The sequence below is a fragment of the Sus scrofa genome, chromosome 2 (genome assembly GCF_054392235.1).
Source record: "Sus scrofa isolate SSC_HxYL_T2T_F1_AM1 chromosome 2, Sscrofa_HxYL_maternal_Yorkshire_Landrace_v2.0, whole genome shotgun sequence".
Lineage (NCBI taxonomy): Eukaryota > Metazoa > Chordata > Mammalia > Artiodactyla > Suidae > Sus > Sus scrofa.
Window position 1 is genome coordinate 128,114,039 of NC_139384.1, and position 14,294 is coordinate 128,128,332.

A 14,294-nucleotide genomic window follows, 5' to 3' on the forward strand; every position below is an offset into this window, starting at 1 on the left:
GTAGAGTGGACGAGGTACTGGGGGGAGGGCACAGAGGTCCTCAGACTAGAGCCTGGGGGCTAAATTGGGGGTGCCAAGTCTAGAATTTTATTTTAACCTCTATGATGGGAGTAGTGATGAGAATTAGAATCTGCTCTGGAATGAGGAAAATTGTCAAGCAAAAGTGACAGCAGGTACTGAGAAATAAAGAAGAGAAAAAATTACATAATCACAAATGACATAAAAGCATACTAATGGTGATTCATCATTAAATATGCCAGACTAATTTTGTATATATTTCATATCATTTCAGTCTAAACTATTCATTGGCTCGGTTTTCAGAATTTTTTGCTTTTGTAGCATGGTTGTCTGTTCAGAGCAATAGAAAAGACGATACCCACCCCGGGAGTACCCACCCATATAATTATTCATACCATTTGGTTGTCCTTTTATAAATAATGCTGTTTTAATTTTTTTTTCCTATGTCAATAGAAAGAGTGTATTTCAATTATATTCTAAAATGCCGCAATTGGCACATTGTTCTAATTGCCTTAGCTGCCTTCCCTGAAGGAAACATATTTCTTTCCAGGCCTGCTAATCGTGGCATAATATATTTGTTTTCGGGCTGGCTAATCATGGCATAATAATAAGTTGTTCCTAATGTTATGTTGAGAAGAAATTTAATCAGACTGCTTTCATTTTGGCAATTTCAGGGTTTCTAGGTTCTACTTCCTGCCTCCCCAGCAAAAACTGAACAGAATATTTGATTTTCTGTTCATCAGCTACTTTGCTCAGGCATTACATTTTTTAAAAATAAGATTTAACTAAAAGATAATCAAATATAGTCTCTCTCTTGTCCATCCCTCATCCTAGGTCAGGCACTATTTTTAAACTCGATAAAAGTAGTATTAAGTCTATATTTTGATTTTAAGGTTAAAAAATTAATGTAAGCACTAAAGGAATCAAGTAAAACACAGTTCAGGAATTAACTTTTACAGTTAAGGAAAGAAAAAAACAAACATTTAGTGGCTTGGCTGTCGGATAGGCCTTTTTTGATCATTTAATGCGGTTTCTTTAACCCACTAGACTCTATTACCTGGATTGAGCTGTGATTCTTTCTCTGTCATCAATTTAATTTTTTTCCTTTCCCTTGAAGGAGTTATTCCAGATTCTTGGCAGCCTTGCTGAACTGCAGTGGAACCAAGGACTTGTATTTATTCAAATTCTTAATTGTAAACATTGTGACAAGCATTGGCAAACTGGGATTTGGCAGAGTTGGTATGATGTCATAGAAAAGAATTTCCTTTGTTTTATTTAAAAATGGTTTCCAAGTTTCTCCCCAGTAAGTCTGGCTTTTGTCTCAATCTCTCAGAGAGCCCTTCGCCAGATGTCAGAACCAAGACATTATCTCTGACTTCTGTGGACTTTATCCAGCTGACCTGGATTACTCCCCTTCATGAATTGAATGCGAACTTCTTAAATAACACTCCATTTCTCCAAGCTGATATGTTCTGTCTTTTCCTTCCATTTATCTTGCCCTACCTATCCTCATCCTTTGTCTTAGGCAGAACTTTCCCTTCTCAATTCTTTTAGCATGAAAGTAACTCTCAGACACTATCATCTCCTTAAAACATTTTCAAAAAGAAGTATTGATTCCCACCCTGAGTTCACCCTCTATTAGCAGGCAAGTTAGAGGTTGAGGAACTTGATGTAAGTTAATGGCAAAATCCTAAAAGAGGATATTAAGCAAGTGGTTTGTTAGCATTTAAGAAAAAAGTCAGTGATAAATGGAGAAGTTCTGCATGAATTTTCTAAGAAAAAGTTGCAAACCAGTCTCTCCCTTAGATAGCTTCCCTGCATTGAGAGATCAAAGAAACTGGATAGAGCATTTTGATTCCAGCAAGATGTTTTGAAGTAGTTGCTCAAGATGGCTTCATGAACAAGGTGGAGAAGACAGGACGTGGTGAAATGGCCATGTCTGGCAAAACAGCTCTGGCTACTTAGTGAAATTAGAATTTTGGGAGTGATTTTTAGGGTATACCACAAGCCTCAGGTTGCATTTTGATTTATAGTTTGGATGAGTCATGAAAGGCCCTTTTCTGTTTCCTGTTTGATTTATATATTTGATCTTCAAAACTTTACCTCCTAGTCTTCTCCAGTTTGATGTAGAGATCTTCCCTCTGTGCTTCTATACTAGTTTTTCATAGAACTGATCACACTATTCTGTAATTCCTCATTTACCTGCCTGTTACCTTTGGTAGGCTGTGAAATTCTTGAGGTCAAAGGCAATTCTTACTTAATTTTCTATCCCACAGCATCTGGTACTTTGTATCCACCAGTAAAAAAGTGTTTGAATAGGTGAATGAATGAGTGGTTTATTGCCAAATTTAGCATTGCTTTCATGTAACACAAAATACAACAGAATTAAGATTCAGAAAGAGTTGAGTGATTGAAGAAAATGACTCCAATTAAAATGATGAAGGTCAGTACTTCAACTTATTGATCTTACCAATCACCTTTATTGTCTCTTATCCCCTTGCTCTTCTCTCTTGCATCCTCACCAACCTTAATTTCATGGTTGATCATTATAATCACTTTCTTGCCCATCTCTTGATTTGGGTAAACTCTCTACATGCATCCATGGATAAACATGACTGAGGAAAAGCCCACTGCCTTGTAGACTTGCCTCACTTTTTTTTTTAGGGCTGCACCTGTGGCATATGGAAGTTTCCAGGCTAGAGGTCAAATCAGAGCTGCAGCTGCTGGCCTACACCACAGCTCACAGCAACACCAGATCTGAGCCATGTCTGTGACCTGCACTGCAGCTCGCTTAACCCACCGAGCAAGGCCAGGTATCGAACCTGCATCTTTATGGACACTCAGTCAGGTTCTCAACCAACTGAGCCACAACAGGAACTCCCTGCCTCACTCTTAATTCATGACCACCAACCTAAAGTGGGCCCTTAATGCTGACACTGATCATTCTGTATGTCCCTAATCTCTTCTTTCCCCAAGTCTGTCACATGACTATTTCAGACCTTTTCTCTCTGTCCTCAAACTCTGTCACCTCCCCCATTCTTACTCTCAGGTGACGACCATCCTTCCTTTTCATGAAAAAATGTGGAGTCTGAAGAGAACTTCCACATCACCCATCACCTCCTCAGCCTTCCTTTATATTCCTAGAGAGAGAAACTCTTCACAACCAGACGTAATACTGTCATGTATACTGGATTCCACCTCTTTCATTTATTCAAGAAAACCATTCCAGGAATTCATTTCTTACAGTGTCTTTTTTTTTTTTTTTTCCATTTTCTGCTTTGTCACATTCACAAGAATATAAACATACTATTATCTCTTTTCCTTGAAAAGTCTTCTTTAGATCTTACTTCTGCCCCAGTTCTTTGCAGCAGAACTCCTCGAAGGAGTCACTTTGACAGTGTCTCTAGTTCTCTTTCCCCATTATCTGTTAAAACTGCTCTAATCAGGATTTGGTCCACATAATTCCATCAAAACTGCCTTTCATCCTCTTCTTACTTGATTTGTCAGCACCCTTTGGCACTGTTGATGACCTCTTTCTTTCTAGCTGATAGATTTTCTTTGGTTTCTAGGAAACCATTCTAGTTTGTTTTTACTACTACTTTATTGGCTACTCATTCTCAGTCTTATTGTACTTCTCTTCTCTGCAGCCTCTTCTTCATGAGCCCTAGAAGTAGTAGAAGTTGTATACCAGTGACTCCCAAATTTGCATGTCCTTCTCAAGTGCCTGATTGTATCAGAATTGTCTAGGTGATCTCCCCTTGCCAAATCTGCTCCATCTATAGCATTCCCCATCTTATCTAGTGGCACTTTATCTTGAAGTTTTCTTGGGCTAAAAACCTTGATATTACCTCCCTTTCTCTCTTATTCCATGTCTATTATATCAAGAAAGCATATTGACACTACGCTCAAAATATACCCCCAAATCTCATCTCATCGCCTCCCCTGTCACCACCCTAGTCCCAGACACTGTTATCTCTAGCCTAGATTACTGCAAGAAACTCCTCATGGTCTTTCTGCTTCTGCTTTTTGCCCCTTCAGTCTGTGTTCAACATAGCAGCCTCTGCTCAAAACCATATTTCATTTAGAGTAAAAGTCAGGAACCTTAAGTGGCTACAAGATCGTACATGCTTTGCTCTTCCTCCCGCAATTTCTACTTCATCTCCCCCTGGTCTCCTTCTTGGTCAGTCTGCTCAGGTTACAATGACCTACTTGCTATTGGTCAAGCACACCAGTTGCATTTGCACCTAGGATCTGAGTTGGCTCTTCCCTCTGGAACACTCTTCCTGTAGATACCTGTATACCTAGTTCTGTCACCTTCTGCTTAAATGTCACTTTCTCATTAAGTATGTTCTGGCACAATATTAAATATTAATGATTTCACCCCCTGAACCCCAGCCCCCAGTACTTCTGATCCTGCTTTACTTTTTTCCCCTTTTTATATAGCACTTGTTTCTTTTTCCAGTGGACTGTGTTATTTACTTATTTATCAGATTTATTTTTGTCTTTCTCCCCTCCAGAACTTAAAAACAGTTCACAATTACATGATGGAAAAGTTGCAACTTACCATTTGCTTGTGAGAAAAAAAACAAGAGTTTTAGTCAGATGTTCATACAAGACACTGTTATCTTCTAATTGCTAAACAAGTTAAGCATTAGGATGTGTTAATAGTAAGTGAAGGGAAATAATAATTTTTCTGTTCATATTACAAGTATTTATTAAATACCTCTTATGTATTATTATCATAGGTTCTGGAACTACAACAGTGAACAAAACAGATGAAAATCCTTGACCTCATGGAATTATATTGTAGTATATTTTATTATACATTGCTATATCTAGTGAAATACACTGTATTCCTTTTGGGTTGTGCCAGACCAATCATATTGCATTTCCTGTGGTCATTACTTTTTGAATAATATGTTAACACTGATTAAGGACATGGGAGTTGGAATCAGAGAGACAAAGTATGAATCTTGGCCCACTGACCTTGGGAAATATACTTAACTCCTCTGAGCCTGTTTCCCCTTCTGTGAAGTATTGATACTAATACCTACAATAAAAGTTCAATTACTTAGACTGTCAGGGCCTGACTCATTCCAGATTAATATTTCTTTAGATACCTTCACTCCAAAAAAACACAGTGATTTATAAAAACATTATAGTCTGACAATTTTGGTGTACATGAGAGTTCAAATAAGATAAGAAACAAATTTAATATGTATAGATGGCTTACAGAATACTTTTTTATGACTTAAATGCCATGTAGATCACTTAATTTGTTGCATATTTGTGGATGTTTTGACTGAAAATGTTCATTTACCTGTGAGAGAAAAATATGTATCACATGAAATACAAACATTTAATGATGTAGACATTATATATAATTAATATATTTTGCCTACTAATTTTTAAATTAGTATACCATTGATTTACAATGTTGTGCCAATTTCTGCTATATAGCAAAGTGACATAGCCATATATATGTATATATATATATATATATATATTCTTTTTTATATTATTTTTCATCATGGTCTATCCCAGGAGATTGGATATAGTTGCCTGCGGTATACAGTAAAACCTTTGTATTTACCCATTCTAAATGTAATAGTTTGCATGTACTAACTCCAACTCCCCATCCATCATGCTCCCTCTCTCCCTACCCCCTTGGCAACCACAAGTCTGTTTGCCATGTCTAAGTCTGTTTCTATTGTATAGATAGGTTTGTTTGTGCCATAAGTGATATCATATAGTAGTTGTCTTTCTCTTTCTGACTTATTTAACCTAGTATGAGAATCTCTAATTGTATCCATGTTGCTGAAAATGGCATTATTTCATTATTGTTATGGCTAAATAGTATTCCATTGTCTATATGTACCACATCTTCTTAATCCATTCATTTATTAATGGATATTTAGGATACCCCCATGTCTTGGCTATAGTGAGTAGTTGTTGCTATGAAGAGGGGCGCTTGTATCTTTTTGAATTATAGTTTTGTCCTGATAGGTGCCCAGGAGTGGGGTTTCTGGATCATCTTTATCCATCCGTTTTCAGTTTTCCGAAGGAACTCCATTCTGTTTTCTACAGTGGTTGTGCCAATTGACATTCCCAGCAACAGTGTAGGAGGGTTCCCTTCTCTCCATACCCTCTCCAGCATTAGTTATTTGTAGACTTATTAATGATAGCCATTCTGTCTGGTGTGAGGTGGTAGATCACTTTAGTATTGATTTGCATTTCTCTAGTAATTAGTGATGTTGACCATTTTTTAATGTGCCTGCTGGCCACATGTATGTCTTCTTTGGAGAAATGTCTATTTAGTATAATTTCTTTTTAGAAATGTCTATTTAGGTCTTCTGCCCATTTTTCTATCAGGTTATTTGGTTTTGTGTTGTTGAGTATTATGTTGTTGGTATGTTTTGGAGCTTAGGTCCTTGTTGGTTGCATTGTTTGCAGCTATCTTCTCCCATTCCAGTAGGTTGTCTTTTTGGTTTTTTTTGTTTTTTCTTAAATGATTTCCTTTGCTGTGCAGAAGCTTGTCGGTTTGATTAGGTCGTATTTCTTTATTTTTGTTTTTATTTCTATTCTCTTGGGAAACTGACCTAAGAAAACATTTGTAGAGTTTATGTTAGAGAATGTTTTGCCTAAGTTCTCTTCTAGAAGTTTTATGGTGTCATGTCTTATGTTTAAGTCTTTAAGTCATTTTGAGTTTATTTTTGTGTGTGGTGTGTGCATGTGTTCTTGTTTCACTGATTTACATGCAGCTGTCCAGTTTTGCCAGCACCATTTACTGAAGAGACTATCTTTTTCCCATTTTATTTCCTTTACTCCTTTGTCAAAGATTAATTGACCATAGGTGTCTGGATTTATTTCTGGGTTCTCTCTCTCTCTCTCTTTTTTTTTTTTTTGTCTTTTTGCCATGTCTAGGGCCGCTCCCTTGGCATATGGAGGTTCCCAGGCTAGGGGTCTAATCGGAGCTGTAGCCGCTGGTCTATACCAGAGCCACAGCAATGCAGGATCTGAGCTGTGTCTGCAACCTACACCACAGTTCACGGCAACGCCAGATCCTTAACCCACTGAGTGAGGCCAGGGATCAAACCTGCAACATCATGGTTCCTAGCCGGATTTGTTTCCACAGCGCCACCTATTTCTGGGTTCTCTATTCTGTTCCTTTGATCTGTATTTCAGGGTTTTTTGTTTTGTTGCTAATACCACACTCTTTGGATTACTGTAGCTTTGTAATATTGTCCGAAGTGTGGAAGAGTTAGGCTTCCTGCTTTTTTCCCTTTGGGATTACTTTAGCAATTCTGGGTCTTTATGGTTCCATAAAAATTTTTGGATTATTTGTTCTAGGTCTATGAAAAATTTTATGGGTATTTTGATAGGGATTGCATTAAAACTGTAGATTGCCTTGGGTAGTATGATCATTTTAACAATATTCTTCCATTCTAGAAGCATGGGATATTTTTCCCTTCTTTGAATCCTCTTTAATTTCCTTGATGAATGTTTTACCACCTTGGTCATGTTAATTCCTTGGTATTTTATTTTATTAGTGCAATTTTAAAAGGTATTGTTTTTTAATATTCTTTTCTAATATTTTGTTATTATTATACAGAAATGCAACTGATTTCTGAATGTTAATCTCCTATCTTGCAACGTTGCTGAATCTGTTGATCAGATAGAGTAGTTTTTATGTGGAGTCCTTAGAGGTTTTATGTCATTTGCATATAGTGACAATTTCACCTCTTCTCGTTCAATTTGAATAGCCTTTATTTATTTATTTATTTATTTATTTATTTATTTTTTGGTCAGATTGCTGTGGCTAGGAATTCCAATACTATGTTGAATAAAAATGGTGAGTTGCCTTGTTCCATATTTTTGTGGGAAGGCTTTAGCTTTTCTCCATTGAGTTATTTTCTCCACTGTCTATGGGTTTGTCATAAATGGCTTTTAATATGTTGAGGTATGTTCCCACTATGGTAAGAGTTTGGTACGAGATTTTGTCATGAATGAACATTGAATTTTGTGATATGTTTTTTGGTGTCTATTGAGATGATCATGTGATTTTGGACTATTGTTAATGTGGTGTATGACATTGATTGGTTTGCATCTATTGATCCATCCTTGTGAACTTGGGATGAATCCCAATTAGTTGTGGTGTATGATTTTTTTTAATGTATTGTTGGGTTCAGTTTGACAAAATTTTGTTGAGAATTTTTGCATCTATATTCATCAAAGATATTGGCCTATAATTTTCTTCTTTGGTAATATCTTTGTCTGATTTTGGTATTAGGGTGATGGTGGCTTCCTAGAACGTGTTTGGGAGTATTCTCTGCTCTTCAGTCTTCAGTTTGCTCAGCTTCTGGCCCAGTCTGTCAGTCATGGATTTGAGGCAGTGTATGAGCTTACCAAAATGTGTACCATTTGAATGAGTTTTGTCAAGGTAAGCGGGTTGTGATGTGTAGCTTAAGGAGGATTGATGTAAGTTCTTCTTTGTATGTTTGGTAGAATTTGCCTATGAAGTCATCTGGGTCCTGGACTTTTGTTTGTAGGGAGTGTTTTTAATTACATATTCAATTTTATTTCTAGTGACCAGTGTATTCAAATTTATCTGTTTTTTCTTGATTCTGTTTAGGTGGGCTGCATGTTTCTAGAAAATTGTACATTTCTTCTAGGTTGTCAAATTTGTTGGCATGTGATTGTTCATAGCACTCTGTTATGGTTTTTGTATTTCTGCAGTATCAGTTAAGATTGCTCCTTTTTAGATTCTTATTTTATTTATTTGAGTTCTCTCTCTTTTCTTTTTGGTGAGTCTGGCCAGAGCTTTGTCAGTTTTGTTTATTATTTCAAAGAACCAGCTCTTGGTTTTATTGATTTTTTTTCTGTTGTTTTTTAAGTATCTATTTTATTTATTTCCTCTTTGATCTTTATGATTTCCTTCCTTCTGCTGACTTTAGGTTTTGTTTTTCTTCCTTTTCTAATTCTTTTAGGAGATAGGTTAGGCTGTCGATTTGAGATTTTTCTTGTGTTTTGAGAAGACCTGAATGAACTTCCTCTAAGAACGGCTTTTACAGCATCCCATAGAATTTGTATGGTTTTGTTTTCATTGTCGCTTGTCTCCAGGTGTTTTTTAATTTCCTTTTTGATTTTTAAGATGACCCATTGGTTTGTTAGTGGCATGTTTAATCTCCATGTTGTTAGTTTTTTCTCAATACTTTTCCTGTGGTTGATTTCTAGTTTCATGTCACTGCAGTCATAGAAGATGCTTAAATTAATTTATTTTCTTTGTTCTTTTTTTCTTTTCCATTTAGGCCTGCACCTGCAGCATATGGAAGTTCCCAGGCTAAGGGTTGAATTGGAGCTACAGCCACTGGCCTATGCCACAGCCACAGCAATGCCAGATCTGAGCCACGTCCATGACCTCCATAGCAGCTTATGGCAACAATGAATCCTTCACCCACTGAGAAATGCCAGGGATTGAACCCTTCATGGATACTACTTGGGTTCTTAAGCTGCTAAGGCACAATAGGAACTCCTGAAATAATTTCTATACTCTTAAATTTGTTGAGGTTAATTTTGTGCCCCAGTTTATGGTCAATCCTAGAGAACATTCTGTGTGCACTGAAAATAATGTATATTCTTGGTTTTTTTTTTTTAATGTAATGTTCTGTATCTATCAGTCAAGTTTAATCATTCTGTTGTGTCATTTAGGATCTCTGTTGCCTTGTTGATTTTCTGTCTAGAAGATCTGTCCATTGATGTGAATGGGGTGTTAAATTCTCCTAGTATTATTGTATTTCAATCAACTTCTCCTTTTATGTCTTTTAGTACCTGTTCTTGCACTGATCTTTTCTTCATTAAATAGTGTTTTTCGTTATCTTTCTTTATGGCCTTTGTTTTAAAATCTATTTTGTCTGATATGAGTATTGTGATTCCTGCTTTCTTGTCATTTTCATTTGAATTAAATATATTTTTCCATCCCCTCACTTTCAATCTATGTGTGTCCTTTGTCCTAAGGTGGGTCACCTGTAGGCAGCATATTGTAGGCACTTGTTTTCTTTCTTTCTTTCTTTTTCCTTTTTTTTTTTTTTTTTTTTTTTTTTTTTGTCTTTTTAGGTCTGCACCTGCGGCATATGGAGGTTCCCAGGCTAGGGGTCTAATTGGAGTTGTTGCTGTCGGCCTATGCCAGAGCCACAGCAATAACTGAGCCAAACCGCATCTATGACCTACACCACAGCTCACAGCAATGCCAGATCCTTAACCCACTGAGTGAGGCCAGGAATTGAACCCGCAACTTCATGGTTCCTAGTCAGATTTGTTTCTGCTTGTAGGTGCTTGTTTTCTTAATTCAATCTGCCTCTCTGTGTATTTTGATTGGAGCATTCAGTCTATTGACATTTAAGGTAATTATTGATAGATACGTATTTTTGGCCATTTTAAACTTTGTTTTCCAGTTGATTCTATGTTTCTCCTTTGTTCCTTTCTTGTCCTTTTTGTGGCTTTATAATTTTCTTTTATTTCATGCCCATGTCCTCTTGTTTTTTGTTTTTGTAAATCTATTGCTTTTGTTTTTGATTTGTGGTTACCCTGTTTTTCATGTATGTTGTCCTCTATATCTACTTGCCATAGATTCTTAGTCATATAGGCTCAAATGCATTCTAAAAAAGATTTCTAGATTTTCTTCCTTTCCTTTCCCACATTTTATGATTTTGATTTCCTTTTTTACATCTTCATGTTTATCCTTTTGCTCTTCCTTGTGTTTATCATCACTTTCAAAAATAAGTTTTCTTTTTCCTTTTGATCTGTATGGCTTATTTGATTACTCTCCAGTTTGTTATTGGTATCCTCCATCCTATATGTTCTTACTTCTTTCCTATTTAAAGGAGATCTTTCAATATTTTTTTTTAGAGTAAGTTTAACATCGCTATATTCTTTTATTTCTCACTTGTCTGAGAAACAAAGAATTTTTAAATGATAATCTTGCTGGGTAGAGTTTTCTAAGCTGCACATTTTTCCCTTTTAGAACTTTGCATACATCTTGCTACTCTCTTCTGGCCTGTAGTGTTTGTGTAGAGAAATCAGTTGATAGCCTTATGAGGGCTCCCTTGTAAGTAACTGTTTGTTTTTTCTCTTGCTGCCTTCAGAATCCTCTCCTTATCTTTAACTTTTGCCATATTTATTATCATATGTCTTGGTGTGGGCCTGTTTGGGTTCATCTTGTGGGGATCTGAACCCTCTGTGCTTCCTGTATCTTGATATCTGTTTCCTTCTTTTAGATTTGGAAAGTTTTCAGCCATGATTTCTTCAAATACATTTCAGTCTCCTCTTTTCTTTCTTCTCTTTCTGGGATCCCTATTAAGTGTAAATTGGCATGCTTTTGAATTATCCCTTAGGTCTCTGATATTGCTTTTTTTTTTTTTTTTTTTTTTTTTTTGCCTTTTTAGGGCTGCACCCATGGCATATGGAGGTTCCCAGGCTAGCTGTCCAATCAGAGATGTAGCTGCTGGCCTACACCATAGTTCACGTCAATGCTGGATCCTTAACCCACTGAACAAGGCCAGGGATTGAACCCACGTTCTCATGGATGCAGCTTGTGTTCATTAACCTGTGAGCCATGACAGGAACTCCTTTTTTTTTTTCCATTTGGTTTTCTGTCTGCTGTCCTGATTGGTTGAATTTCATTTTTCTGTCGTCCAAGTTGCTTATTCATTCCTCTGAATTATTTACTTTGCTGTTCAGGGCCTTTAGCTCAGCTTTCATCTCGGCAAATGAATTCTTAATTTTTCTTAGTTCCTCCTTTTAGTTTTAGTTCATTTTTAAAGTAATCTGCATTACCATTGTTAAGTAATCTGTATTATAGTCGATAGCTGCTCTTAATTCCTTCAGTATTTTCATTACTTCCTTTTTGAATTCAGTGTCTATTAGATTGCACAGGTCTGTTTCATTGTTTGCTCCTTCCAAGGAATTCTTCTGTTCTTTTAATTGGGAATGATTTTTGTGCTTCTTCATTTCAGTTATATTTTTCTTACTCCATGAGTTTAGGGAAAACATTTGTCTACTGAGGTCTGGGAGGTATGTTTTATGTGTGAGGATCCATGGGTAGCTCTTGTGGGTTTACTGTTTTTTTGGTGTGAGGGCTGCTTTTGGTTTTGATGATTGCTGCCTCTGTCCTCAGTATGTACAGGCCATTATCCCCTTAATATGGGGTGTGTAGGTGCATGACCTGCTCATGCTTCCAGGGAGGTGGGGGCAGTGAATGTTGCCTGCGGGTGATGCCTAGTTGCAAGGCGCCTGGCCGTGGCAGTGATTCCTAGGAAGGTGGGGATAGTGCCTGGGGCCCTTGGCAGTGGCAATAGCAGGGCGTGTTTGTTCGCAGGGACATGGGGGCAATGGTCAGTGCTCAGTTGCAGATCCCTCCCTGGTAGCAACCCTGGGGTGACTGGGGTGGCAAGTGGTGCCCAGTCAAGGGAGCTTCAGTTGTGCCGGGCCACACCCACCTCTGGAGTCCCACATAACTGCCAGAGTTTGCACCTACCCCTGTAGACTGCATGAGAGGTGCCATGCTGCTTGAGAGCCTGTGCATGCGCAGAGAAAGAAGTTCCTATGGCAGTCCTGACCCCACCTCTCTCTCTCTCTCTCTCTCTCTCTCTCTCTCACACACACACACACACACACACACACACCCAGCAATGGCACCTTGCTTCTCTGGGAGGCCCAGCCTCCTCCTGCACTCTCTAGGTGGTGGTGCACCACTCCCTAGCCCCACTTGGGCTGTTTCCACACAGCCAACCCTGGTCCTTTCCTGGAACTGAACTTGGTAGCCCAAGTCTCAGTGCCCTGCTGAGTATCTTAGGCTGTGGTGTCCTGGGTGGCGGTATCGATGGTCTGTGTGGCTCTTTTTCTGCTTTGCTCTCCTCAGCCTGACTGCTGCACTTTTCTCTGAGGCTTTAATCTCCCCACCACATAGGTGGCCTTTCTGCGCACATTCCTTTCTTCTTTCACAGCTCGCTTTCAGGAATGCTGGTTCTATCCTCATTCCTTTTTTTCCCCTCTTCTGTCTCTTTCCTCTCTCTTTTTTTCCCGTTTGTTCTCTGCAGTTATGTGGAGGTTTTCTTCCCCTTTTTGGAAGTCTGAGGTCTTCTGCCAGCATTCAGTGGATGTTCTGTGAGAATGTTCTACAAGCAGGTTTTATTTTGATGTGTTTGTGAGAGGTGAGCTCAATGTCCTACTCTGCCACCATCTTGATCCCCTAATCACCTACAAAATGTTTATTGAAAAATCATCATAGGCGTTCCCATCGTGGTTCAGCAGTAACTAATATCCATCAGGATGAGGGTTTGATCCCTGGCCCCGCTCAGTGGGTTAAGGATCAGGCAGTGCTGTGAGATGCAGTGTAGGTTGCAGATGCAGTTTGGATCCTATGTTGCTGAGGCTGTGGCATAAGCTGGAAGCTGCAGCTTTGATTCAACTCCAAGCCTGAGAACTTCCATATGCCTCAGGCACGGCCCTAAAAATCAAAACAAACAAACAAACAACAACCCCCTCCCCCCAAAAAAGCATTATCGATAAACCATATTCTTTTCTTTAAAAACAATGGCTAAAAAGAGCATCTGGTAATTTTTTAAGCACAACATTTATTTTAAAAACACGAAACATGTTCCTAATCTGCTGAAAGAGTAAAATTACTAATCATCATGATTTGCTTTTTCTGTAGCAGTCACTGGAGAAGACAGTACAATAGTTCTTTGGAAAGATCAGGCAGGGGCCTCTATTTGCTTGTGCCTTCTTCATTTTCAAAGTTCTCTCTCATTCGGTGCATCTGAGGCAGCTTCTGCTCACCAGTGAATACATTTTGTTGCATGGGATTTATGAAATTTTCACAACATTCAAGAGTCTTGTCAGAATCATTTTCTAATCATCCTTTGCAATCCACACCACCTTGTCCATTTTGTCATCACCTTCCTGTCATTTGTAGACTTGGAGATCACACCATCTCCTAGCACAGCATATTGTAGCAAAGTAATCTTCTATTATTAAATAATGTGACTAAAAATGGACAACCATGAAAACTTTTTTTAAAGAATAAATTATTTGAATGCTTATAGTATGTACACTTTCAGATAACTCATCTCCAACTATACCATATACAGTTGTTTATGTATATAAACGTAGTAGTAATTTATATAAAGAATGTAGTGCAATGTGTGATACAAGGTAATTGCTTAGTAAAAAACTTTTATCATTATTATTGTACAAACAAAGTAGTGTATATTTAGAGG

At 37.8% G+C, this 14,294-nt stretch overlaps 1 long non-coding RNA gene across 4 annotated transcripts in view; it reads left to right on the top strand.

Annotated features, from left to right (window-relative positions):
• LOC146405682 (uncharacterized) overlaps positions 1 to 14,294 on the top strand; it is a 327,565-nt gene that overhangs the window by 99,892 nt on the left and 213,379 nt on the right. The window lies entirely within an intron of this gene.